The following is a 27,382-nucleotide window of genomic DNA, read 5'->3' as shown; positions in this document are numbered from 1 at the left end:
GTTCCTGGCTAAGAGATCAGTCCTCGTAGTGGTGTGCTGGTAAATGTAAACAACCAGCTCTCTGGGTAGAAAAATATTACATATATTTATATGTAATTTTATTCTACCCCTTACTCATATAAAGTAACACATGGTTTACAAATGATGATGAAATATACAATACTCAATGTAAATTCCGTATGACTGATTGATTCTCACTGGATGTTTTGATTTTTCTCAGTTCTTATATTTTCTCAATTCTTATGGCTGCAATCCAACCATGATTTGACTAATGGGATTGTATCTCAATCCACTAACTCTTTCTTTTAATTGTGGTAACACACATATAACACAAAAGTTACCTTATCCGTTTTTAAGTGTATCATTCAATAGTGCTAAGCATATTCACATTGTTGTGCAACTAATCTCTACAACTTTTTCATCTTGCAAAACTGAATCTCTATACCCATTAAACAACAGCTCCTCATTCTTCCCTCCCCCTAGATCTTGGCAACCACTATTCTACTTTTTGTTTCTATGAATTTGACTACTCTAGATACTCCACTTAAGTGGAATTATACAGTATTTGTCATTTTGTGACGCTTATTTCACTGAGTATAATGTCTTCAACATCATCCATGCTATAACATGTAAAAAGATTAATTTCCTTTTTTAAGGCTAATGTTCCATTGTATGTATATACCACATTTGTTTGTCCATTCATCCATTGATGGACATTTGGGTTGCTTCCACCTCTTGGCTCTTTGGAACAGTGCAGCTATGAACATGGGTGTGCAAATATATGTTTATAGTCCTGCTTTTATTTATTTATTTATTTATTTATTTATTTATTTATTTATTTATTTATTTATGGCTGCGCTGGGTCCTCACTGCTGTGCACGGGCTTTCTCTAGTTGTGGTGAGTGGGGGCTACTCTTCATTGTGGTGCATGGGCTTCTCAGTGCGGTGGCTTCTCTTGTTGCAGAGCCTGGGCGCTAGGCGCAGTAGTTGTGGGATTCAGTAGTTATGGCACTCAGGCTCTAGAGCACAGGCTCAGTAGTTGTGGCGCATGGGCTTAGTTGCTCCGAGGCATGTGGGATCTACCCGGACCAGGGCTCAAACCCGTGTCCCCTGCATTGGCAGGCAGATTCTTACCCATTGTGCCACCAGGGAAGTCCCCACAATCCTACTTTTAATTCTTCTGTATATATACCCAGAAGTGGAATTGGTGGATTATATGGTAGTTCTATTTAAAACTTTTTGAGGAACTGTCATGCTTTTTTCTGTAGTGGCTGCACCATTTTACATTCCCACCAACAGTGCAAAAGTGTCCTCCAGCTTCTCCACATTCTCACCAATACTTGTTTTCTGGTTTTTTGATAGTAGCCATTCTTCTGGGTATGAGGTGATCCACTAACTCCTTACCCAATAAAATTTCTCATCACATCTGATGTGATCTACTGTTAAACTATGTTGAAATTAATAAAGTAAAACCTTACTAAAATGGACTCAGGAGGCCAGCGGGAGAAGCTCTCATGTCAATACAAATCCCCAGAGGAAGAGAGGTACTTTGCATCTCTGGCAGGAAGTGATACTACGTAACTTCCACCAGGAGGAGGAAGAAAGATTTTTCTCCTGCCTGGCAACAGCCCAGCCAATGAGAGACTGTCACAACTCAGCCAATGAAAAGCCACTATACTTTGAACTCTCAGTTTCCTCCAATAGACTTTTTGTTTATAACAGGCCCACCCAACTTCCCCTTCTCTACAAAACGGTTTCCCCAGCTTTGCTTCACTAGACTTGAGTGTGGTTTGCCGCAGTTGCCGTGTCCGAAATTACGATTTCTTGCTGCTCCCAAATAAACCCATTTTGTTGGTAAAATAACTTGCTGTTTTGTTGTTTTAAGTTGAGGCTACGTGGAGGTCCCACAGAGACCCAGAGAAGAACGCTGAGGATTCCGAGGCTGGTGAGCAAACAGGCCTTGCTACCCACGAGCCCACGGAACTCCTGCTTCTCGCTGACCCTGAAATCTGAAGGTAAGACTTTTTGCTGGTTCCGAGCTCCACTTTTTTAGCATTTTGAAGCTCTGCAGGCTTTGTTTGGGATCTGTTTAAAGCCTTTGTCCTTTATTAAGGCCTTGTTTTGCCTCTGAGTACTCGCACATCAGTCTGACTCTTGACATCAGGCCGTTCCTACTGTAACTGTGCTGTGTAACTGTATTGGGCCTGCAGGCTATTTAAGAATTAATCTTTGCTCTAGGGGAAAACCTCTGAAAAATGGGATCCCAGTTACCTAAATGTTTTGAGGGCACTGGCCCCCACCCTCCAGGGACCCCAGCCAATTTTAGTTTAAAACCCATGATCCCTTCTCATGTTCATTTGATTAAATGATTTAGCCAAAAGGACCTGAGAACATGGAGGGCCATTATGGCAAACTTCTGAACTCTCCAGACTTGCCTTTCTTAAAATCTGTTTGACAGCAATGACTCTGAAATCATCCAGACTCGATTGGACGTTTATTTTGATTGCTTTTTTGAGGCTCCCAAACATTTATCAGGAGTCTAAAAATTGCCTCTCTGCAGGATACGATAATTAAATTAATCGAGGTAAACTATTTAATAGTTTGTCTCCCAGGCTTCTCCGTCTCAGGCTCCACCTCTCGTGCCATTTTTGTCCTCCTCTGAACATATCAGAAATTGCCCCTTTAGTGTTAAAATCTTATGAGGATCCAAATAAATCCCAGATTACTTAGGTTCCCTGCACCTAGGCCAAATTGTGAGCTACAGTTAAAGAGTTTCCTAAAGTAACTGAGGACCGCCTTAGGTTTGCTGAAAAATTTAACATAGTTATTCAAACCTACCAATCTGGCTTCTCAGATTTATATCAGTCCACATGCTTGCTGGTGAAGGTCAAGCCAAACGTTGGATGAAACTAGCCCGATGGGAACATCCTGGAAGGGATTAGAAAAGCAAGCCCCTAACTTGGCAAGAGGCTACAGCAGTCACTGAAAACCTCCACTGAGCAATTATGGCAGCCTTTGCTAAGCCTGTTGATGAGAACAAAATTCAGGCTTGCACACAAAACTCTGATGATCCTGTACATGACTATTGTAATTGACTTCAGATTATTTTTCAAGAAAAGCCGGTCTTCAGATGTTAAGTCCACTGGGGTAGCCTTTAGCTCCATGTTTATAAATGGGCTTAATCAGGACCTTTCTCTTTTAGTTGAAAGGACCAGGATGGAATGGAAAACTATGTTCATTACAGATTTAATTTGGGAAATCAGCATGTTCAAACCCTAGATGAGTCACAAAAATACTACTAAAATTCTTATTTTTTTTCTTTTGATATTCATTGGCATATAATAACTTTATACTGTTTTGCCAGTTGCTGCTATACAACAAAGCGAATCAGCTGTATTTATACATATATCCCCATATCCCCTCCCTCTTGAGCCTCCCTCCCACCCTCCCTATCCCACCCCTCTAGGTCATCACCAGTCATCCAGTTGATCTCCCTGTGTTAGGCAGTTGCTTGCCACTAGCAATCTATTTTACATTTGGTAGTGTATAAATGTCAAAACTACTCTTTCACTTTGTCCCAGCTTCTCCTTCCCCTCCTCCCCGTGCCCTCAGGTCTCTTCTCTACCTCTGCATCTTTATTCTTCCTCTGCGTCTTTATTCTTCCTCTGCCACTGGGTTCATCAGTATCATTTTTCTTACATTCCATATTTATATGTTAGCATACAGTACTTGTTTTTCTTTCAGACTCAGTTCACTCTGTATGACAGACTCTAGGTCCATCCACCTCACTACAAATAACTCAATTTCATTCCTTTTTATGGCTGAGATATGTGCCACATCTTCTTTATCCATTCATCTGTTGATGGACATTTAGGTTGCTTCCAGAAGACTACTAAAATTCTTAATCTTCAGCTCTGGCAAATGAAGTCCCCTAAACAAAAACAAAACCTTCTAGCTTCTGCTCTTATTGCAAAGAACCAGGATATTGGGGGCGGGAGGGAGGTTGTTACAAATGTAAATGGTTCAGGCACCTTCAGTCTTCTAACCAGCCTTTGCAATGTCCTCCCAGTTCTCAGTGACAGACCTCTGAGGAACTACAGGGGATTTTCCCAATTTTCCTCCTTAATCAGCTTAGAGAAAACAACTCTTCAGATGGGGAATGAATCTCTCTTGTCCTAGTTGACGCTGGAGCCACACCCTTGGTGCTCAGTCCCACTGCTATAAAGCAGCCCATGCCTTGAAGTACTAAAAGAATTCAAATAGGGGGAATGCCAGTGAACCTCAAGAAGTTCCCATCTCTAAACTGATTCCCTTTTTTTTAAAATTTTATTTATTTATTTATTATTTTTGGGGGGGTACACCAAGTGCAATCAACTGTTTTTATACACATGTCCCCGTATTCCCTCCCTCGACTCCCCCCCACCCTCCCCGTCCCAGTCCTCTAAGGATCATCCATCCTCGAGTTGAACTCCCTTTGTTATACAACAACTTCCCACTGGCAGTCTATTTTACAGTTGGTAGTATATATATGTCTATGCTACTCTCTCACTTCGTCTCAGCTTCCCCTTCACCCCCGGCCCCCCCAAACCTCGAGTTCCCTTTTGTTTAAGCCCTTTGAGAGAGACACACCCTTTCTCCTTAGCACCTCTGCCCCTAACCATTTATTTGGCTGAGACTTCTTGGAAAAGTATCATGCCAGTATTTCTTCCAAAAGGGGAAGATAATTCTAGAATTTGACAGTAGCCATCAAATTAGCCAACAAAGTGAATTAAATGACCCTTCAACATTTCTTGCTCTGTCTCCAACAGTATAAGCACTAGTTCTGGAAACACTGATCATACTGATCATTTTTCCCTATTGAATCAGCTACCATCCCCCATATGGGCAAAATCTCTAACAATGGAAAAATTCACAGTGCACCTCTCACAAAAGATTCAAATAGATCGCCTCAAAATCTCTCCCCAGAATTAATTCCCTATAAGTAAAGATATTCCTTCAAGGAATAAAGTCCATAATAGAAGACTTCAAGGTTCAGGACATTACTATCCCCTGCAGCAGTCCCTGTAACACTTCTATTTTGCCAGTAAGAAACCCAAGGGCCAAGGATGGCAGTTTTTCTAGGACCCCTAAGCAATAAACAACACCATTATCCCTCAACACCCTGTTGTTTTGCTGACATCCGTTCCTATTAGGAACAAATTTTCACTGTAATTGATCAATGCAGTGCCTTCTTCAGTATTCCAGCTGGTAAGGCAAGCCAATATCTTTTTGCCTTCACCTGGAAAGGACATTACACCTGGACAAGAATACCTCATGATTTTGCAGAAAGTCCTTGCTTTTCACAAATCTTGAAAGCTGGTTTGGATAATATAAAGTTTTCTGTGGGTTCTACTTAGTTACAATATATAGATGATTGGTTTCTATGCTCTCCTTCTGAAATCTCCTCACAGGAAGACAGCATCCACCTGCTAGGGACCTTAAAGGGACATAAAATTTCCAAAGAAAAGCTACAGTATGCTCAAACTCAGGTTGGATATTTAGAGCACCTGATCTCAGAACAAGGGCTATGTTTGGATCCTGATAGGCTTCATGGCATCCTGAACTTTCACAAAGCTAAAACTAAGCACCAGTTACAAGGTTTTCTCAGGCTAGCCGCTTACTGTTGAAATTGGATTCCAGATTTCTCTCTTGTGGCTCAGTCCCTATATGTTTTTTTAAAACCTAGCAAACCTGACCCCAGGTTAATTGGGGAGGTCAAGAATGACACAGCTTCTGAAGGCTTAAAGAAAAGCTTAGTGAGACCACCTGCCCTTGGACATTCTAATTATCAGCTTCCCTTTTCCCTTTTATATGTGAGAAGGAAGGGAATACCCTTGGAGTGCTCACCCCCAAACAGGGGGACCATCATTGATCTGTAGGGTGTTATAGCCAACACCTTCTGATTCCTCGTAATGATATATAGGAGACTCTGCTAACCAATGCAGATCTTTCATGGTTTGCAGATGGTGTTTATTTAAAGAGGGAAAATAGAGTGCTGGATAAGCTATTGCAACTCATTTTGATATCATTGAGGCCACACCTTTACCTATGGCTACTTTGGCCCAACTGGCTTCAATATATACTCTTACTCACACATAAGAGTCCCTCCTCTTAGCCAAGGTCAAAACCACAGACATAACCAGTAGGTATGCCTTTGGAGCAGCCCATGACTCTGGGTTGCTGTGGAAACAACGAGGTTTCCTACCTCTACTGGGGAAGAAATTTAAAATGGCTCTTATATCCACAATCCATTAGATGCCCCAAGCCTTGGCCATTGTTGAGATCCCTGGGCATGCCAAGCTTGACTCCCTAGGGGCTAAAGGAAACCACCTTGCTGATACTTATGCCCAGAATGCTGCTCTCAAAGGAATTAATGGTCAGATCTCTTTTGTGGTCTAAATGGATGCTCCGCAAAATAACAATCTAGAAAAATTGATGAGAAATGCCCAACATTTGGTCCCAGAAAAGGAAGAACAGTATTGGAGATCTAATAACTGTTGGTGTGATAAAAAAGAGAGAATACTGGTTCAGGTTAAGTAACTAACTGGTCCCATCAGAAATTGTAAGATCCCCACTCCTTGTGATTGTACATGTGTTGGACCATTGGTCAACTAACAAAATGATAGCATTCATGAATCAGTATTATTTGGGAAATAGTAATAAAGCCACAGAGAGTGTCTCCCTTGCTTGTCCCCCCAATCCAGAATACAATCAAGGGAAACCTGGTTGCACTGCTCTAGGGTAAAATGGATTTCATACGGCACCCCCATCTCACAGATATGAATATGTTTTACTCATGGTATGTGTGTTTTCTCACTGGATCAAAGCTTTCCCTTGTAGACAGGCTACTGCTTCTTCTGTGGCTAAAATTTTGTTTGAAAAGATTATCCCTCCCTGGGGAACTCCTCTTGAACTTCATAGTGTTTAAGGAACCCATTTTACTTGCAAGGTACTTTGACAGATCTGTGCTTTGGGCCAGTTTTATAACACTTTCACTGTGCTTACCATCCTTAATCCTCAGGGTTACTCATACTAACACCATTATTAAGGCCTAGTTGATTTGCATTTCTCTAATAATTAGCTCAGGCAACTATACTCATTATTTTATAATAACCTATAAGGGAAAAGAATCTGAAAAAGAATATATATATCTATATCACTGAACCGCCTTGCTGTACACCTGAAACTAACATAACATTGTAAATCAACTATACTTAAATAAAATTTTTTTTTACAAAAGACCCATTGGCAAAATTCATAGAGATCTTCCAAATACCCTGGTGAAAAGCATTGCCGTTGGTCCTTATCACTCTCAGATCCACTCCTTTTGGAACCTATAAACTCTCATCTTTTGAGATAATCACAGGACACCCAATGGAATTGGCTTGTGCCTTTTTTGACCCACCATTGATAAAAGAAGATATACTTAGTATTGCACAGGCCTAACTTCTGTTAAAAATAATCATGTTTTGGTAGAGTAATCTTTTCACATTGTGTTCTCAGAAAATGAAGACCTTAAACATCACATCTTGCAATCTGGAGATTCCATCTATTGAAAAAGACACCTCTAGAAGAGCTCCCTTCAGTCTCGCTGGAAAGGCCCCTATCAGGTACTGCAAACCAAACTTCTGGATTCTTTTCTGAACTCATAGTCTCTAACTTTGCAACCTGTAGGCTATTATTCTGAGAAAACATTTAGTTCCACTTTCTTTTGAGATAACAATACTGTTTAATTACTTCATGTTTATTCCTACAATGCATCTTCCCAAAGCATTTCTTTAATTCCTTCAGCTTTTAGCGTATCATCGGTATATCCACTATTCTAAGATACAGACTTTATTTTTAAAATTGTGAAGTATAGTTGATTTACAATGTTGTGTTAATTTCTGCTGTACAGCAAAGTGTCTCAGTTACACACGTATATACGTTCTTTTTTATGTTTTCATTATGGTTTATCACAGGATATTGAGTATAGTTCCCTGTGCTATAGGGTAGAATTTTGTTGTTTATCCATTCTGTATATAATAGTTTGCATCTGCTAATTCCAAACTCCCAATCAATCCCTCCCCCACTCCCCCTCCTCCTTGGCTACCACAGTCTGTTCTCTATATCCATGATTCTCTTTCTGTTTTGTAGATATGTTCATTTGTGTCAAATTTTAGATTCTACGTACAAGTGATATCATATGGTATTTGTCTTTCTCTTTCTGACTTACTTCACTGAATGTGATAATCTCTAGGTCCATCCATGTTGCTGCAAATGGCATTATTTCATTTTTTATGGCTGAGTAATATTCTATTGTATAAATATCTTCTTTATCCATTCATCTGTCAGTGGACAGTTAGGTTGCTTCCTTGTCTTGGCTATTGTAAATAGTGCTGCAGTGAACATTGGGGTGTATGTATCATTTCAAATAAGTTTTCTCTGGATATATACCCAAGAGTAGAATTGCAGGATCATATGGTAACACTATTTTTAGTTTTTTGAGGAACCTCCATACTTTTTTCCATAATGGCTGCACCAATTTACATTCCTGTCAACAGTGTAGGAGTTTCCCCTGTTCTCCACACCATCTCCAGCATTTGTTATTTGTACACTTTTTGATGATGACCATTCTGACCAGTGTGAGGTGGTACCTCATTGTGGTTTGATTTGGGTTTTTCTAATAATTAGTGATATTGAGCATCTTTTCATGTGCCTATTGGCCATCTGTATGTCTTCTTTGGAGAAATGTCTGTTTAGGTCTTCTGCCAATTTTTCAGTTGGGGTTTCTTTTCTTTTCTTTTTTTTTTTTTTTGAGCTGTATGAGCTGTTTGTTTATTTTGGAAATTAAGCCCTTGACAGTTGCATCATTTGCAAATATTTTCTCCCAATCCATAAGTTGTCTTTTCATTTTGTTTATGGTTTCCTTTGCTGTGAAAAAGCTTATAAGTTTGATTAGGTCCCATTTGTTTATTTTTGCTTTTATTTCTTTTTCCTTGGGAGACTGATCAAAGAAAACATTGCTACAATTTCTGTCAGATAATGTTTTGCCTATGTTCTCTTCTAAGAGTTTTATGGTGTCATGTTTTACATGTAAGTCTTTAAGCCATTTTGAGTTTATTTCTGTGTATGGTGTGAAGGTGTGTTCTAACTTCATTGATTTACATGAGGCTGTTCAGCTTTCCCAGCACCACTGCTGGAGAGACTGTCTTTTCTCCATTGTATATACTTGCCTGCTTTGTTGAAGATTACTTAACAGTAGGTGTGTGGGTTTTTTCCTGGGCTCTCTATTTTGTTCCATTGATCCATATGTCTGTTTCTGTGCCGCACTGTTTTGATTATTGTAGCTTTGTAGTATTGTCTGAAGTCTGGGAGTGTTATGTCTCCTGCTTTATTTTTCCTCAGGATTACTTTGGCAATTCTGGGTCTTTTATGGTTCCATATAAATTTTAGGATTATTTATTCTAGTTCTGTGTAAAATGGCATGGGTAATTTGATAAGGATGGCATTAAATCTGTAGATTGCTTTGGGTAGTATGGCCATTTTAATAATACTCTTCAGTAGAAGAGCATGGGATATCTTTCCATTTCTTTGAATCCTCTTCAGTTTCCTTTGTTAATGTTTTATAGTTCTCAGCATATACGTATTTCACCTCCTTGGTTTATTCCTAAGTATTTTTTTGATGCAACTTTAAAAGGGATTTTTTTTTACATTCCCTTTTTGATATTTCATTGTTAGTGTAAAAAAATGCAATTCATTTCTGTGTGTTAATCTTGTATCCTGCTACCTTGCTGAATTCATTTATCAGTTCAAGTAATTTTTGTGTGGAGTCTTTAAGGTTTTCTGTATATAGTATAATATCATCTGCATTCAATGACAATTTTACCTCTTCCCTTCCAATTTGGATACCTTTTATTTCTTGTCTGATTGCTGTGGCTAGGACGACCTATACTGTATTGAATAAAAGTGGTGAGAGTGGGCATTCTTATCTTGTTCCAGATTTTAGTGGGAAGGCTTTCAGCATTTCACCATTGAGTATTACATTGGTTGTGGGTTTGTCATAAATAGATTTATTATATTGATATATGTTCCCTCTCTACCCACTTTGGTAAGATGTTTTATTATGAATGGATGTGGAATTTTATCAAATGCTTTTTCTGCATCTATTGAGATGATCGTGTGGTTTTTGTGTTTTCTTTTGTTGATGTGGTGTATCACATTGATTTATTTGCATATGTTGAACCATCCTTGTGATCTTTGGATGAATAAGATACAGACTTTAGATGAAAGATGCCTGAGACAGTTCCCTCCTATCCTTCCTTATTACTCAAATATGACCACAGTAGGTTTCCAGTTTGTGCACGTTCCCTCTGATGAGGGACATGACACCCAGGAAAGGTTCTTCCTGGCATTGAGAGATAAAAAGCCACTGAATGCTAGTTAAAACAAACAGACTCTTGATCAGCAGTGCTTTGAGAGAAAGGTCTTAATCAAAAGGGAGAAGTGTGAAAATTAATAAAGGAAAACCTCCCTAAAATGGAGATAGGAGGCCAGAAAGGGGAGTTGTCTTGCATATACCACTCTACACCACTACAGATCCCAACAGAAAGAGACGAACTTTTCATCTCTGGCAGGAAGCGACACTATTTTACTACCACCAGAAGGAGGAAGAAAGATTTTTCCTCTTTGCCTGTCAACAGCTCAGCCAATGAAAAACCACTATAGTTCAAACTCCCAGTTTCTTTCAGTGGAGTTTTTGTTTATAACAGCCCCTCCCAACTCCCCTTCTCTTCTGTAGAAGTTTCCTCTCCCTTGATTTGTTTGACTTGCATATGGTTTGCCATAGTTGTACATCCTAAATTGCAATGGTTTGCTGCTCTCTAATAAATTTATTTTGCTGGTAAGAGAACCTGCTGTTTTATTGCTTTAGGTTAACTGTTTCTCACTCCCATACAGATAGTATTCATTAAACTAAAACTCGTCTTAGGTTCAGCATACTTGTGTTGAATCAGTTTTCCAATATTGGAAAGTTCCAATAGTATTCCAAATAGTGTTCCAATATTGGAAGAGTCTTTCCTCAGTTTTTTGTGCTATTTACAGTGTACGAGGGTGAGTCAAAAATTATCCGCGCTCCGGTTATATTAAAACTTCTGTTGGCCTCACTGTCCTATTAGCACTTTCCATTCAAGGCTACTGTCTCCCCAGTCACTACTGTGCAAGTGTGAACATGTTATATCAGTTCATTTGTCACTGTGGTGCGAGCAAAAATGGATGCCCCACTTGTGATTCGCACGAAAGAAGAGCGGCGTGCAGTGATTTGTTTTCTGTGGTCTGAGAGTGTGCACATCTGCACACTGCTGCCCACACTGTCAGCACTCTGCAAAAACTTTGTTTTGAGGTGTTAAAGCATCCTCCCTATAGTCCTGATCTTGGTCCATTGGACTTTTACCTGTTTGGTCCCCTGAAAGCAGCCCTACGAGGATGAAGATTGACTTCTGATGAAGAAGTGAAGACAGCAGTGCATTCGTGGGTTGCAGCTCACCTAAAACATTTTTTAGTGAGGGAATATGAAAGCTTGTTGACAAATGGACAAAGCATATTGAAAAGCAAGGAGATTATGTCGAAAAATTATATATTTGTGTTTTCTAAAAGTTAAAATAAATTCTGCAGCCAGAGCACGGATAATTTTTGACTCACCCTGGTAACAACCGCAAACAGCAACATGCTTTCAGTTTAATTTGCACTATTAACATTTCCCTCATCACTTTAAGTCTAGGTGAGGGGTAGGTCAGCTTCTATCATGGACCAGATACTAAATGTTTTACGCTTTGTAGGCCACCCTGTTTCTTTCATAACTATTCAGCTCTTCCATTGTAGTTGAAAGTTGCTGTAAACACTACATAAGTGAGTGGGCAATGCTGCATTCCAATAAAACTTTATTTGTAAAGATACGTGATGGGCAGGCCCTAGTTTTCTGAACCCTGGTCTAGACAACAAAACAACAAATCATTAGCCCTGCTGCTTGCCAGTTTCCCTTGTGTCAGTACTCTCACCATTGCCTACTTCGGGTTACCAGCATGAAGTTATTGAAAGTGAAGTCGGAAAGAGATACATAGAAGCACGCTCTTTACAGCATTCCTACCATTCAGATACAGTAGACATAAATAACCTCAACAGCACAGATAATGGTAAAATAAAATAATTAGGAAGTGATGAATTTTGAGTATTACCTATGTTTTTACTATCACTTATTTAAAGTTTAACATCTTTTATTAATGGCTCTAATTAAAAATTGGCTCACGAAATTCCTGAAAATTTAACCACGGGCTCTCACACGCCAGTGTTGGCCAACTGATTCCAGGCTCCTGCCAGTCCCCTCAGAGAAGTAAGAACCTATCAATTTCCTGCTCCTTGTAGTCTTTCAGGCTTTAAGGAAATGTTCTCTCCTGAAAGAGGTTAGAAACCTGGTTTCTGGGCATGTGTCCCACTCCCCCATAAGCTAATTTCTATAAAAATGCCTCCTTTTCCAGTTATTATTTAGATTGTCTGCCCTTAAGGTAATTACATTTCTGACCAAACCTGCACTGTCTTGGAACTTACAGAACCAAACAATTGCTCATGTGTGTGTATTGTGAGTCACATTTGGTCTAAAAGAATTCCTGTACTCTTTAGAAGTTTCTAAAATTACAGCTTTGCCCATTCTGGGAACCAGTAACTTTGAGTAGAAAATAAGAAGGGTATAAGATAGCATGTGTGAAGAGAATGAGTTGATCTGTATTTTCACTCGGTCCCAGACTTCACAATGGAATCTTGAACAACTACTGATTTCACTGATTTGTCTCAATTTTCTCCTTTCTACAAACCAAGGTTGGTAATAATACTTGGTACTCTTAAAGTTTGTGAGGGAAAATATTGCTAAGGTGATTTGAGGACATTGGCTAAGGGGATGTTGGAAATGAGTGTGGACGAGTGTGACACGTTAAAGATTGTAATTCCATGAACCTGACATAAACACTTTAAGTTCTGAAAAATGTGCTTAATTAGATCGTTAGGGTAATTGAAGCCACCAGCTGAAATTAGCTTTTTTAATTTTTATCTTCATTTCCTTCAGCGTGTTCTCCCTTTCTCCCTATGTCCTAAGGACTTGAGAGGTAGGTAATGGCTTAATTTATGCAGACATTTTCCTTTATGTGTCCATTGAACCTGGAATAGACAAGTCTGTGGCATCAAGAATCACCATTTCTGTGTCTCTTCTCTCTCTGCTCTTCCTTTCCTGCTCTGTACTTCCCATCCTTTCTTTCTTTTCCCATTCTTTTTTTTTTTATATAAATTTACTTATTTATTTATTGGCTGCATTGGGTCTTTGTCGCTGCACTCAGGCTTTCTCTAGTTATGGTGAGCAGGGGCTACTCTTTGTTGTGGTATGTGGGCTTCTCATTGCGGTGGCTTTTCTTGTTGGAAAGCATCAGCTCTAGGCGCGTGGGCTTCAGTCGTTGTGGCACACGGGCTTAGTGACTGAAGCCCACGTGCTTTGTTGCTCCGTGGCATGTGGGATCTTCCCTGCCCAGGGATTCAACCCGTATCCCCTGCATAGGCAGGCAGATTCTTACCACTGCACCACCAGGGAAGTCCCTCCCACTCTTCTTTCTTTCACTTTTCCTTTTTTCTTGCTTGCCAGAGTACATGTATATGCAAACATTGGACCTGCTATGACCTTTAAATCTGTTTGAGGCACTGAGTTTCGTAACAATGTATATGCTTCTCCTTTAAATAACAGGCTTCCTAGATTTGAATGATCATTGAATCCATATTTATTAGGCCATTATATTATATCATCCTTTTTCTGTTTCCAAGTTACTTCTCACTTTGCTATGGGTATGTATACCAAAATACAGACCTCTAGCATTAATATGTCTCTTTAATCATAAAATATGGGGAAAATAAAGGACAAAGGTACAGGAGTTCACTTTGGTAAAGCACAGCCTTTGCGTGATAACTCTTGTTCTCTGTATTCTGTCAATCCCAGTTGGGTTCATGCTTTAGTCTCATGAGAATGCCAGCTGACCCATGGTCCTTCCAGAGCCTGACCTATCCCCGCGTCACGAAGACCCAGTGTGAAATCTGTATGCTTAATATCCCAGGTCTAATCATCCTTTACTGGCATTGCATGTAAAGGTAAATGTTCAAAACTGCATCAAGTTGGGAAATAGATTTCTCATTTTTAGTGGAACACCATATTTATACTGAAAAGCTTTTGTTGATGAGTATTTTGCTGAGGGTGGTTGTGAAAAGGTTATCCAAACTTGGGTTTTATTTGCCCTTTGTATCTGTATGGATTGGAAAGAGAAAATGCTTGCTTTTATATCTGCTAAGATTAGCTACAAGTAATTGTGGTGCGCTTGCTGAAATTCCTCATCCTAATGATGCAAACAGAAATCACACAGCACAGAGCTTCAGGTTTCCGAGGTGACTCACAAAGTCTAGCAATCCATCTTGGAAGTCTTAGCAGGCCTATTTTGGGCTGTTCTCCACACATGGCAAGGCTGAAGAATCCCAGGTGTTCTGGCTGAGAGCAAAGTGAGAGCGTGAGGGTTGCTCTGCGAAGCAAAAACATGCTCATTAAAGCAGGTTTCTGGTGGGAGGTGGATCGGCCCAGCAGCTCTGCATTTCTCCTTGAGGTGACCCCTCTCCTTGTTAGAGACAGGGTCTGATGTCCAAATGCATCTGAGTTTAATGAGTTGCATTTCACCGGGGACCCAGAGAAGGCAAAGAAGTGCCTGCTTGGTGAACTGAGAACAGTATACTGTTTATTTCATACTACACTGTTTAAATAACGTAAAAGTTTTTCTTTCGTGAGATCTTTCTACTCCTTGGAAGTCTGAAATGACATATGTGAATATAGGAGACCTAGAGCTATGGGATAAATAGACTAATCAAGTTGGCTGGATTAATGATTCTCTTATGATAAAATCACTAAACTCTTTAAAATGATAAGATCAGCAGGCATTCATCTCTATCTCAGAGGAAGATGGCATAAAGTTAGAGAAATTTTTCTCATAGGTCTGCAGATGTTAATTAGGTGAAAAGATCTTTGAATAATTGACTAGAGAATTGAGCCACAATATTGATTGTTTTAATGTCAGATGCTTATTATCAGCAAGAATACTTTGTCTTGTAGGACATATTTTAATAAAATGGCAAGTAGTGTGCATCTTGGTGAAATCAAAAGTGAGAAATTGTATGTAACAAAATTATGAATAGCAATATGGCAATTTATATATGGCCAGAGAATAGAATTATATACAGAATATAAAGGATGTGATGTCTGTATGAGAATATGCATGATGACTTACAGCAGTGTCAAAGCCCTCAAGAAACACCAAATGCATATCAGAAGCTGAGCTAAGCATTAACTTGGCTGTAGCGCCATGAAAAAAGTTTTTTTTCCTCTGCCATATTTTGAAAGACTCTTCCATCACTTAAAAGTAAGTTTTTTTTTCTGCCAGTATTCTAGAAATAAATTCAAATGCAGTTAAAGTGTATGAAAATCTTTTCCACTATTAGCATGAAAATGCAACTGCAAAGGAAAACTGTGCTTTTTTTTTTTTTTTTTTTTTTTTTTTTTTTGATTTTTTTTTTAATTTTATTTTATTTTATTTTTTTTGGGGGGTACACCAGGTTCAATCAACTGTTTTTATACACATATCCCCATATTCCCTCCCTTCCTTGACGCCCCCCCCTCGATTCCCCCCCACCCTCCCTGCCCCAGTCCTCTAAGGCATCTTCCATCCTCGAGTTGGACTCCCTTTGTTATACAACAACTTCCCACTGACTATTTTACAGTTGGTAGTATATATATGTCTGTACTACTCTCCCGCTTCTTCTCAGTTTCCCCTTCACCCCCCGCCCCCTCCCATACCTCGAGTTCTCCAGTCCATTCCCTGTATCTGCTTCCCTGTTCTTGTCACTGAGTTCATCAGTACCATTTTTAGATTCCGTATATGTGAGTTAGCATACAATATTTGTCATTCTCTTTCTGACTTACTTCACTCTGTATGACAGATTGTAGTTCTATCCACCTCATTACATATAGCTCCATCTCATCCCTTTTTATAGCTGAGTAATATTCCATTGTATATATATGCCACATCTTCTGTATCCATTCATTTGTTGATGGGCATTTAGGTTGCTTCCATGTCCTGGCTATTGTAAAGAGTGCTGCAATAAACATTATGGTACAAGTTTCTTTTGGGATTATGGTTTTCTTTGGGTATATGCCCAGGAGTGGGATTACTGGATCATATGGTAGTTCTATTTGTAGTTTTTTAAGGAACCTCCAAATTGTTTTCCATAGTGGCTGTACCAACTTACAGTCCCACCAACAGTGCAGGAGAGTTCCCTTTTCTCCACACCCTCTCCAACATTTGTTGTTTCCAGACTTTGTGATGATGGCCATTCTGATTGGTGTGAGGTGATACCTCATTGTGGCTTTGACTTGCATTTCTCTGATGATGAGTGATGTTGAGCATCTTTTCATGTGTTTGTTGGCCATCTGTATGTCTTCTTTGGAGAAATGTCTATTTAGGTCTTCTGCCCATTTGTGGATTGGGTTATTTGCTTTTTTGGTATGAAGCTGCATGAGCTGCTTGTATATTTTGGAGGTTAATCCTTTGTCCGTTGTTTCATAGGCAATTATTTTTTCCCATTCTGAGGGTTGCCTTTTAGTCTTGTTTATGGTTTCTTTTGCTGTGCAAAAGCTTTTAAGTTTCATGAGGTCCCATTCGTTTATTCTTGATTTTATTTCCATGATTCTAGGAGGTGGGTCAAAAAGGATGTTGCTTTGATGTATGTCAAAGAGTGTTCTGCCTATGTTTTCCTCTAGGAGTTTGATAGTATCTGGCCTTATATGTAGGTCTTTAATCCATTTGGAGTTTATTTTTGTGTATGGTGTTAGGAAGTGTTCTAATTTCATTCTTTTACATGTTGCTGTCCAATTTTCCCAGCACCACTTATTGAAGAGGCTGTCTTTTTTCCATGGTATACTCGTGCCTCCTTTGTCAAAGATAAGGTGCCCATATGTGTTTGGGCTTACTTCTGAGTTCTCTATTCTGTTCCATTGATCTTCCTTTCTATTTTTGTGCCAGTACCATACTGTCTTGATCACTATGGCCTTGTAGTATAGTTTGAAGTCAGGAAGCCTGATTCCACCAACTCCGTTTTTCCTTCTCAAGATTGCTTTGGCTATTCGGGGTCTTTTGCGTTTCCATACAAATCGTAAGATTTCTTGCTCTAGTTCTGTGAAAAATGCCATTGGTAATCTGATCGGGATTGCATTAAATCTGTAAATTGCTTTGGGTAGTACAGTCATTTTCACGATGTTGATTCTTCCAATCCAGGAACATGGTATATCCCTCCATCTGTTTATGTCATCTTTGATTTCTTTCATCAATGTCTTAAAGTTTTCTGCATACAGATCTTTTGCCTCCTTAGGCAGGTTTATTCCTAGGTATTTGATTCTTTTGGTTGCAATGGTGAATGGGAGAGTTTCCTTAATTTCTCTTTCTGCTCTTCCGTTGTTAGTGTATAGGAATGCAAGAGATTTCTGTGCATTAATTTTGTATCCTGCTACTTTACTAAACTCATCAATGAGTGCTAGCAGTTTTCTGGTAGAGTCTTTAGGGTTTTCTATATATAGTATCATGTCATCTGCAAAGAGTGATAATTTTACTTCTTCTTTTCCAATTTGGATTCCTTTAATTTCTTTTTCTTCTCTGATTGCTGTGGCTAACACTTCCAAAACTATGTTGAATAACAGTGGTGAGAGTGGACACCCTTGTCTTGTTCCTGTTCTTAGAGGGAATTCTTCCAGTTTTTCTCCATTGAGAACAATGTTGGCTTTTGGTTTGTCATATATGGCTTTTATGATGTTGAGGTAATTTCCTTCTATGCCCATTTTCTGGAGAGCTTTTATCATAAATGGATGTTGAACTTTGTCAAAAGCTTTTTCTGCATCTATTGAAATGATCATATGGTTTTTACCCTTCAATTTGTTGATATGATGTATCACGTTGATTGATTTGCGTATATTGAAGAATCCTTGCATCCCAGGGATAAACCCCACTTGATCGTGGTGTATGATTTTTTTAATGTGCTGTTGCAGTCTGTTAGCTAGTATTTTGTTGAGGATTTTTGCATCTATATTCATCAGTGATATTGGTCTGTAGTTTTCTTTTTTTGTGACATCTTTGCCTGGTTTTGGTATCAGGGTGATGGTAGCCTCATAGAATGAGTTTGGGAGTGCTCCGCCTTCTGCAATATTTTGGAAGAGTTTGAGAAGGATAGGTGTTAACTCTTCTCGAAATGTTTGATAGAATTCGCCTGTGAATCCATCTGGTCCTGGGCTTTTGTGTGTTGGGAGATTTTTAATCACTGCCTCAATTTCTGTACTTGTGATTGGTCTGTTCATGGTTTCTATTTCTTCCTGGTTCAGTCTTGGAAGATTGTATTTTTCTAAGAATGTATCCATTTCTTCCAGATTATCCAATTGATTGGCATATAGTTGCTTGTAGTAGTCTCTCATGATGTTTTGTATTTCTGAGGTGTCCGTTGTGACTTCTCCTTTTTCATTTCTAATTCTGTTGATTTGCATCTTCTCCCTTTTTTTCTTGATGAGTCTGGCTAATGGTTTATCAATTTTGTTAATCTTCTCAAAGAACCAGCTTTTAGTTTTATTTATTTTTCTTATGGTTTCTTTCCTTTCTTTTTCATTTATTTCTGCTCTGATCTTTACGATTTCTTTCCTTCTGCTCACTTTGGGGTTTCTTTGTTCTTCTTTCTCTAGTTGTTTGAGGTGTAAGGTTAGGTTGTTTATTCGATATTTTTCTTGTTTCTTAAGGTAGGACTGTATTGCTATAAACTTCCCTCTTAGAACTGCTTTTGCTGCGTCCCATAGGTTTTGGGTTGTTGTGTTTTCGTTGTCATTTGTTTCTAGATACTTTTTGATTTCCTCTTTGATTTCTGTAGTGATTCCTTGGTTGTTTAATAGTGAATTGTTTAGCCTCCATGTGTTTGTATTTTTTGCAGTTTTTTTCCTGTAATTGATATCTAGTCTCATGGCGTTGTGGTCTGAGAAGATGCTTGATATGATTTCAATTTTCTTGAATTTGCTGAGGTTTGATTTGTGACCCAAGATGTGATCTATCCTGGAAAATGTTCCGTGTGCACTTGAGAAGAAAGTGTAGTCTGTTGTTTTTGGATGGAATGTCCTATAAATATCAATTAAGTCGAGATGGTCTAATGTGTCATTTAAAGCTTGTGTGTCTTTATTTATTTTCTGTTTGGATGATCTGTCCATTGATGTAAGTGGGGTGTTCAAGTCTCCCACTATAATTGTGTTACTGTCGATGTCCCCTTTTATAGCTGTTAGCATTTGCCTTATGTATTGAGGTGCTCCTATATTGGGGGCATAGATATTTACCATTGTGATATGTTCTTCTTGGATGGATCCCTTGATCATTATGTAGTGCCCTTCCTTGTCTCTTTTAATAGTCTTTACTTTCAAGTTTAATTTGTCTGATATGAGTATTGCTACTCCAGCTTTCTTTTGACTTCCATTTGCATGGAATATCTTTTTCCATCCCTTCACTTTCAGTCTATACGTATCCCTTGGTCTGAAGTGGGTTTCTTGTAGGCAGCATATAGAAGGGTCTTGTTTTTGTATCCATTCAGCCAGTCTGTGTCTTTTGGTTGGAGCATTTAATCCATTTACATTTAAAGTGATTATTGACATGTGTGTTCCAATTACCATTTTCTTAATTGTTTTGGGTTTGTATTTGTAGGTGTTTTCCTTTTCTTGTGTTTCCTACTTAGAGAAGTTCCTTTAGCACTTGTTGTAAGGCTGGTTTGGTGGTGCTGAATTCTCTTAACTTTGGCTTGTCTGGAAAGCTTTTGATTTCTCCCTCAAATCTGAATGAGATTCTTGCTGGGTAAAGTATTCTTGGCTGTAGGTTTCTCTCTTTCAGGACTTTCAGTATATCCTGCCATTCCCTTCTGGCCTGCAGAGTTTCTGTAGAAAGGTCAGCTGTTATCCTGATGGGTTTTCCCTTATATGTTGTTTGTTGCTTTTCCCTTGCTGCTTTTAATATTTTTTCTTTGTGTTGAATTGTCGTTAGTTTGATTAATATGTGTCTTGGTGTATTTCTCCTTGGGTTTATTCTGTATGGGACTCTCTGTGCTTCTTGGACTTGGTTCATTATTTCCTTTCCCATGTTGGGGAAGTTTTCCACTAGAACCTCTTCAAATATTTTCACAGACCCTTTCTTGTTTTCTTCTTCTTCTGGGATGCCTATAATTCGAATGTTGGTACGTTTAAGGTTATCACTGAGGTCTCTGAGGCTGTCTTCTAGTCTTTTTATTTTTTTATCTTTTTCCTGCTCTGTGGCGTTTATTTCTTCCATTCTATCTTCCAACTCACTTATTCGTTCTTCTGCCTCAGTCATTCTGCTGGTTAGAGCATCTAGAGTATTTTTAATTTCAGTTATTTTGTTATCCATTGCTGTTTGTTTTTCTGAGTTCTTATGAACTGTTTCTTGTACTTTCTCTAATTTGTTATCGAGATTTTGTATCATTTTTACTATCATTACTCTAAATTCTTTTTCAGGCATTTTTCCTATTTCCTCCTCATTTATTTGGTCTTGTGGGTTTTTTTCCTGCTCCTTTGCCTGCATGGTGTTTCTTTGTTTCCTCATGGTTGTCCAAGCTTTTGGGGTTGCTTGTCCTGGTGATAGAGGTGTTTATAGAAGACTGTCCAAGCCTCAGACTAATGTCCAAGTATTGGATTAGACGAATATTCAGTCTAGGAAACACATACATGTATAAGACACACAATTATTGAATCCGTTAGGACATAAGGCTCTAGAAAGACCTGACAGAACCCCAGTGTGCTATCAGATATTCAGAGAGAAACCCAGCAGAAATTGACAACTGAAACAGAACAAATCAGAGACAAAAGCAAAAGCAAACAAACAACAAATAACACCCTACACATACAAACATCAATCCAGGGAGATTTTGTAAGCTAGGATCAAATATAGAAATGAGCTGGAGTACCACCAGAGAGAATGGAGATTCTCAGAATGTAATTAGACAACTGTACTAAGAACTAAGATAAAGACAAAAGCCTAATATTAATACCAAGGCAGTGCATCATCTGGAGAATAGAGCAAGGAGTCTGAGCAGACCGATAGTGTTGCTTATAAGTATGTTAAGATAAAATACACTTAAAATGGCTGGAAGAAAGGGGAACAGAAGAGCGTAATGTGGTTGGAAATATGCAAAGAAAAAGAAAGGAATAGAAGTGTATAAAAGAAAGGGATGAAAGGAAAGTATGAAAGATATTTTGTCCGTACTACCAAAAACTTAGCTAGATATAGAAGTATTTTAAAAGGCAAAAAAAAAAAAAAAAAAAAAAAAAAAAAAAAAAAAAAGAGTAAAAAATATCCTTATAAAATTATGTTGTAAAACTTGTAGATCCCTTAGGGCTAAGATCGTATTTAATAAATCAAAAAAAAAAAAAAAAAGAGAAAGGAAAAAAAAAAAAAAAAAAAAAATCCAGAACTGATCCCAGAATGGACCAGTTCACTAGGTATTGATACTACTATTTCTGTTTCCTTAGCGTCTCAGCTGTAAGTGTCCTTTTCCTTGCCTTGGGTTTTTTTTTTTTTTGCGTTATTCTGTGACCAGCAGAGGTTCCTTTATTGTTCGTCTGTAAGCCTCGGTGTGTGGGGAGGGAGAGGGTGCAATAGTGGCTCCTTCTCCTGGGAGGGAGTGAGCAGTGGCGCACTGTTGCTTCAGTCAGGCTTGGAGGTGCCTGTTGCAGAGGGCGCTGGTGGCTCAGGCGTACACAGAAAGTCTTAGAGTTGGGCCTCTCTCGGGGTTTTTTCTTTTTGATGCTGGTTTTTTTTTTTTTTTTTTTCTCTCGGCAGCCTCCCTGCTGCTGGCGTTGCAAGGAGTTTTAATCTAGCCCCGCCCGAGCGCCTGAGGGTGCGTGTTATCCCTGAGCGCCTTATGTGGCCCCGCAGGGCGTCTCTCCGCTGCCTGTTGCAGAGGCGCAGAAAGAGAGAGAGAGGCTATGCGCGCGGCTCCTCCCCCCCGCCCGGGAGCCTGCAGCCTCCAGCCGCCATCATGGCCGGGCAGCTCTCAGGGATCGGCACTCCTCTCCGCGGACCTCCTCCCTCCTGTCCTCTCGGTCCGTCCCCCTACCGGCAACAATGTTTCTCCCCCTGAACCAGCTCTCCGGTTCCCACGCTCCCGCTCCTGGACCCTCCGTTCAGCCGCGGATCGATGTCTCGGTCCGGGATCGCTGAGCTGCGCTGCGGACCCTCCGTATGTTTCTCACTCCCTCCCGTCTGCCACAGCTCCGCCGCTTCACCCTCTTTGAGCCCTCGTAGATGCCTCCCTACCGGCTATGTCAGGTTCTCTGCAGCCCTTTCCGGTTTCCGAGGCCGTCTCGAAAACTGTGCTTTTGAAATCAATGTGTTAAGTATCTCTATAGAAACAATTATATATATAACATATAATTACATAATTTTTAATATAAATTTGCTTTCTCCTGTTCAAATAAAAGTTCTAAATCTTTGGAATTTTAGCATAAATACTTAATATTTTGCTATGGATTGTATAACTCTAGTCAATTAATTTTTCTTTGCTTTGGTTTCCCCACTGAAAAATTAGGATCATAAGATAGTTCTACCCTCCTTATCATGCTATATAGGAATCAGTTAAACTGAGCACAAGTAAACTATTATATGATGTAATAAATGAGTTGCATAAAGGTATCACTACTCTTAAATTACAACTGAAAAAACCTGCATAATTTTCTAATTAGATAAGCTGTAAGTATATAATCTAAGTCATCATTGAGCATATCAGGTTGGCAGGGGAGGAAGCTGATACAACATCATAGACCATTTATCATCTACTTCTGTGTGCCAAGCATTTTACATGAACTGTTTCATTTGACTGTGTTGACACTTTGAGGTAAATACTGCTATAAGATTTACTTCATAAATGAGAAAATCAGGACTCACGAAAGCCACCTGCTGAAGTTCAGTAAGAAGTAAAAGAGACCAAGTCCTCTTTGATTCCAGAGTCCAAGTTCTTCATCGCACTCTGTGACTGCCTCTCCAGATTTGGTTCAATGTTCACAGAATCCAGGACTCTGCAATACTGCATTAAGCCCAACCTCAAAACACAGTGGAATGCTGCAGTAGTTGAGGTCAGCACACAATTTCTGAGATCTTCTCCCTTTCCAAAATTTACACTGAAATACATGCCCTTTGTTATCTAAATGAAAATAAATGTAGGAGAATCTGTACCTGAGCTAGTAGGTGGGAGATGTGGAAACATTAGGTCTTTTGCTTTAATTGTGTGGGTTTGATAAGAAGATACATTTTCTTTAGAAACAGTCAAATATTTCTCATGCTTTTCATGAAAGCTTCAAATAGAACAGTTAAGCCAATATTTATTTGCCACTGCCGGGAAAAAAATATAACTGCACATTTTTCGGAAGTTTCTTTCATCTTTGCAATTGTAATAAATATTTTTTAACCTCTTCCACACAGTAAAATGTTACGATGGTCCAAGAAAATGACATTACATGTATAAGTATTATGAATAATCAGTGTGGAATTAAGTAATATAATAAGCTACTGTAGAGACGTGAATGGACCTAGAGACTGTCATACAGAGTGAAGTAAGTCAGAAAGAGAAAAACAAATATATTAACGTGTATATGTGGAATCTTAAAAAAATGGTATAGATGATTTTATTTGCAAACCAGAAATAGAGACACAGACATAGAGAACAAATATATGGGTACCAAGAGGAAAAGGGGGTGTGGGATGAATTGGGAGATTGGGTTTGACATATAAACACTATTGATACTATGTATAAAATACGTAACTAATGAGAACCTACTGTAGAGCACAGGGAGCTCTACTCAATGCTCTGCGGTGACCTAAATGGGAAGGAAATTCAAAAAAGAGGATATGTATGTATACATAAGCAGATTCACTTTGCTGTACAGTAGGAACTAACACAACATTGTAAAGCAATTATACTCCAATAAAAATTTAAAAAATTCAAAATAAACTACCCAGTGACTTCATGTACTCAGTACACATTTTATCTGAACAAATATTTCAATTTTCCAAAACAATTATTTTACAAGGAAATATAAGATTAACTTTTAGAAAAAGGGAAACAAATATACTCTAAATATTGGGGGAAATTATATACAATGGTTATTTTTTAATACTGATTTCTTTTTTTAATATTTATTTATTTATTTATTTGGTTGTGCTGGCTCCTTAGTTGCAGCATGCGAGCTCTTAGTTGAAGCATGCACATGGGATCTAGTTTCCTGGCCAGGGATCGAACCCAGGCCCCCTGCATTGGAAGCTCAGAGTCTTAAACCACTCCACCACCAGGGAAGTCCTTTAATACTGATTTCTTGAAGATGTACATTTGTTTATTGAACATAGAAACAAATAATTTTAAAACCATGTATGTAGTATAAATTGCCATGGTTTTCAACTAGGAAAAAACTTTTTTTCCCCAAAAATATATTATTAAATGTTTGAGCCTGCTAGAACAGGCTAGCTCAGTTTTGGGTTTTTTTTTGAAATATGCATATTTTTCTTAATGATATATTATAAACAGTGTCACAGTGGGTCCAACTCACTTTTGAAAGTGTTAGGAGGGTCCAAAATGAAGAGCTACTTAAACACCAGGGAAGAAACCAATTATTCAGAAACAAGTACGCTGTGTAAAAAGCTCCATGCAAGTGAGGGTTTCTGTGCAGTGTAAATGAACCCCGTGCACCAAATGTAGACATTTACCACTGTTATTAACACTTTATCCCTAGGAGGTACAATTTGCCCAATGCCAAGTAGTAACAGAAAAATGAACGACAATTATTCTTCCCAGGGGAAAAAAAACTGCATTCAATTTGTATTATTTTACTCTTTTGCAGAAACACTGGAACATGAAAAAAACACCATATAAAATTTCACTCTACATAAAACTAGTCCTCAGAACTATTATCCAGCCTGCCAGATGTTTTCCTCCTCTATTATAAGTTAACAGTAGTGATGTATCAAGGGTATAGAAGAATTCACAAATGTATTGTCTCCTGCTGCCTTGTGGGTAGGCATCTTATTCATTTGCAATAAATAAATGTATGTGTGTGTGTATACATACACACACACACACTAAAATTTGTACTTGGTATCTTCTAACTGAAAACTGCACTAAAAGATACAGACATTGTTTTTCCATTAAGCTAATTTGTGTTACTCCATTCCACCTCATCCTGTAACGTGACAGCCAAAGAAAATGAAAAGATCTGCTCTTGTTTGCTTTCACAAGAAAATACCACTTTGTTAATGTTAAAATAGTCCTATAATTTTCCAGTTCTTTTTAAGTGGCGCTGGAAACGTAATCCAAGATAAAGAGAAGCGCTGATAAGGTCTGGAAGCACAAGAGGGAACTATCCAGGCAGGAAATGTCACTGCACCAGCGCTGCCTGGTGGTTCAGAGCAGGAGAGTTAGAGTTGGAAACGTGCTCACGTGCACAGATGTCCTTGCACACACATACACAGAAGACACTGCCAAGCAGATTCTCCTAGTGTTATTTGAAACTTCTTTAACAGATAGCATTCTACACCAAAATGTGGCTAAATCAGATGTGCTCAGGAAAGCAGAGAGAAACCTCTTTCGTGGAGGAGCTCCAGTGTCTGAAGCCTGTTGCAGTTCTGGTATCAGATCAGTGAAGGTTCTCTTGCCCACTCCTGCCAAGAGAGCATGATCCTTAAACCTTTGGAATCTATTACTCCTTCTCAAAATCAGGCTAATAATAGCCCCAAGCCATCACTTTGGATTTACACAGCATCTATTGGACTGCACCTCTAAACGCTTTGGAGTAGCCTGGGTAGCAACCGTCATGTGTGCTATTATTAGTGGTATTAAAAGCTCAGAAAATCAGTGGACAGAGAACAGCTCGGTATCATACTCAATACAATCTTGATCTTTTGATCAACACCATAAATACTAAAGATAAAATGATGTAAAATTAAATCTAGGGCAAAGCCCCATATCTTTCTTTTTAAGCTCTTTATTGGAATATAATTGCTTTACATTCTTGTACCAGCTTATGAGGTACACCAAAGTCAATCAGCTGTATTTATACACATATCCCCATATCCCCTCCCCCCCGCAACTCCCCCTTACCCTCACTGTCCCTGCCCTCTAAGGCATCACCCATCATCCAGTTGATCTCCCCCATATCTTAATAAAAGAAGTGAGATTGTGACAAAATGTACTCATAATTTCAATACTATCTCTAATTGCCTTTTGTTTACTCTGGCTTCCTTTAGGAGTTTTTGATGCTATCTTAATTATCACTGTTGTTTTTTGCGTATTAATTAATGGTTTAAGTTTTGTACTTTTATCCTGAGGCAATTTTATGAAGGGAAATATCTTTAACAAATGAAAATGCTACCCTGCAGCTCTTCATCTCGACCAGCTGCACAGGCATAATGGGACACTGGGCTGGGTTCCATTCCCCCTCTGGCAGGCTGAGAATACTTGTTATGAAGCCTAGTCAGGGCCAACAGAGCATCTTAATGGACATAAGTGATGAAGTTCTCTGGCTGAGACCATCCGTTCATATCTGTGTAGCACTGGTTACCAAAAGCTTGCTTGGGACTTCCCATGATACAAAGCCATAGACTAGGAAGGGGACTGGGAGGTGCAGGGCTCTATGCCAAAGCAGAGGCCACAATGAAAAGTTAGCTTGAGTGAGATGCTGTTTTGGATAATGCCTGCTACAGAGTAGACACTCATTGAATGCTCAACTTAGGTTAAAGCACTTTGACATGGGGAGAAGGGGAGGAAGGGAGGTAGAGAGCTGAGGTTAAAAATGCTGTGCACTAGAAAACAAACTTACGGTTACTACAGGACACTACTAAACACAAAATAAACAAGGTCCTACTGTATAGCACAGGGAGCTATATCAATACCTTGCAATAACCTATAATGAAAAAGAATCTGAAAAAGAATATATAGATATAGATATATATGACTGAATCACTTTGCCGTATACTAAAAACTAACACACATTGTAAATCAACTATATTGTACTTCAATTTAAAAAAAAAAAGCAAGTGATATCCCATGAGCCCATCAAAGATCATCACTGTCAGCATTTTAGATATTTTTCTGTGCATTTCTGTTTACAGTGATCACATCAATTACACAAAATTTCTGCAGTTTTGTATCCTGTTTTTTCCCCCAACTTTAG

The 27,382-nt window shown here is 38.8% G+C and overlaps 1 long non-coding RNA gene across 1 annotated transcript in view; it reads left to right on the top strand.

Annotated features, from left to right (window-relative positions):
• The first annotated feature begins 1,882 nt into the window (after nucleotides 1-1,882).
• Nucleotides 1,883-27,382, top strand: part of LOC130856059 (uncharacterized) — a 39,503-nt gene continuing 14,003 nt past the window's right edge. Inside the window, exons 1-2 of the long non-coding RNA XR_009054420.1 lie at nucleotides 1,883-2,015; nucleotides 7,543-7,649. This is a non-coding gene — a long non-coding RNA (uncharacterized LOC130856059). The remainder of the gene's footprint in view (nucleotides 2,016-7,542; nucleotides 7,650-27,382) is intronic.

The sequence above is a fragment of the Hippopotamus amphibius genome, chromosome 6 (assembly GCF_030028045.1).
Source record: "Hippopotamus amphibius kiboko isolate mHipAmp2 chromosome 6, mHipAmp2.hap2, whole genome shotgun sequence".
NCBI classification, from domain to species: domain Eukaryota; kingdom Metazoa; phylum Chordata; class Mammalia; order Artiodactyla; family Hippopotamidae; genus Hippopotamus; species Hippopotamus amphibius.
Note: the sequence above shows the minus strand (reverse complement) of the source record. Positions and strands in the feature narration are given on the sequence as shown.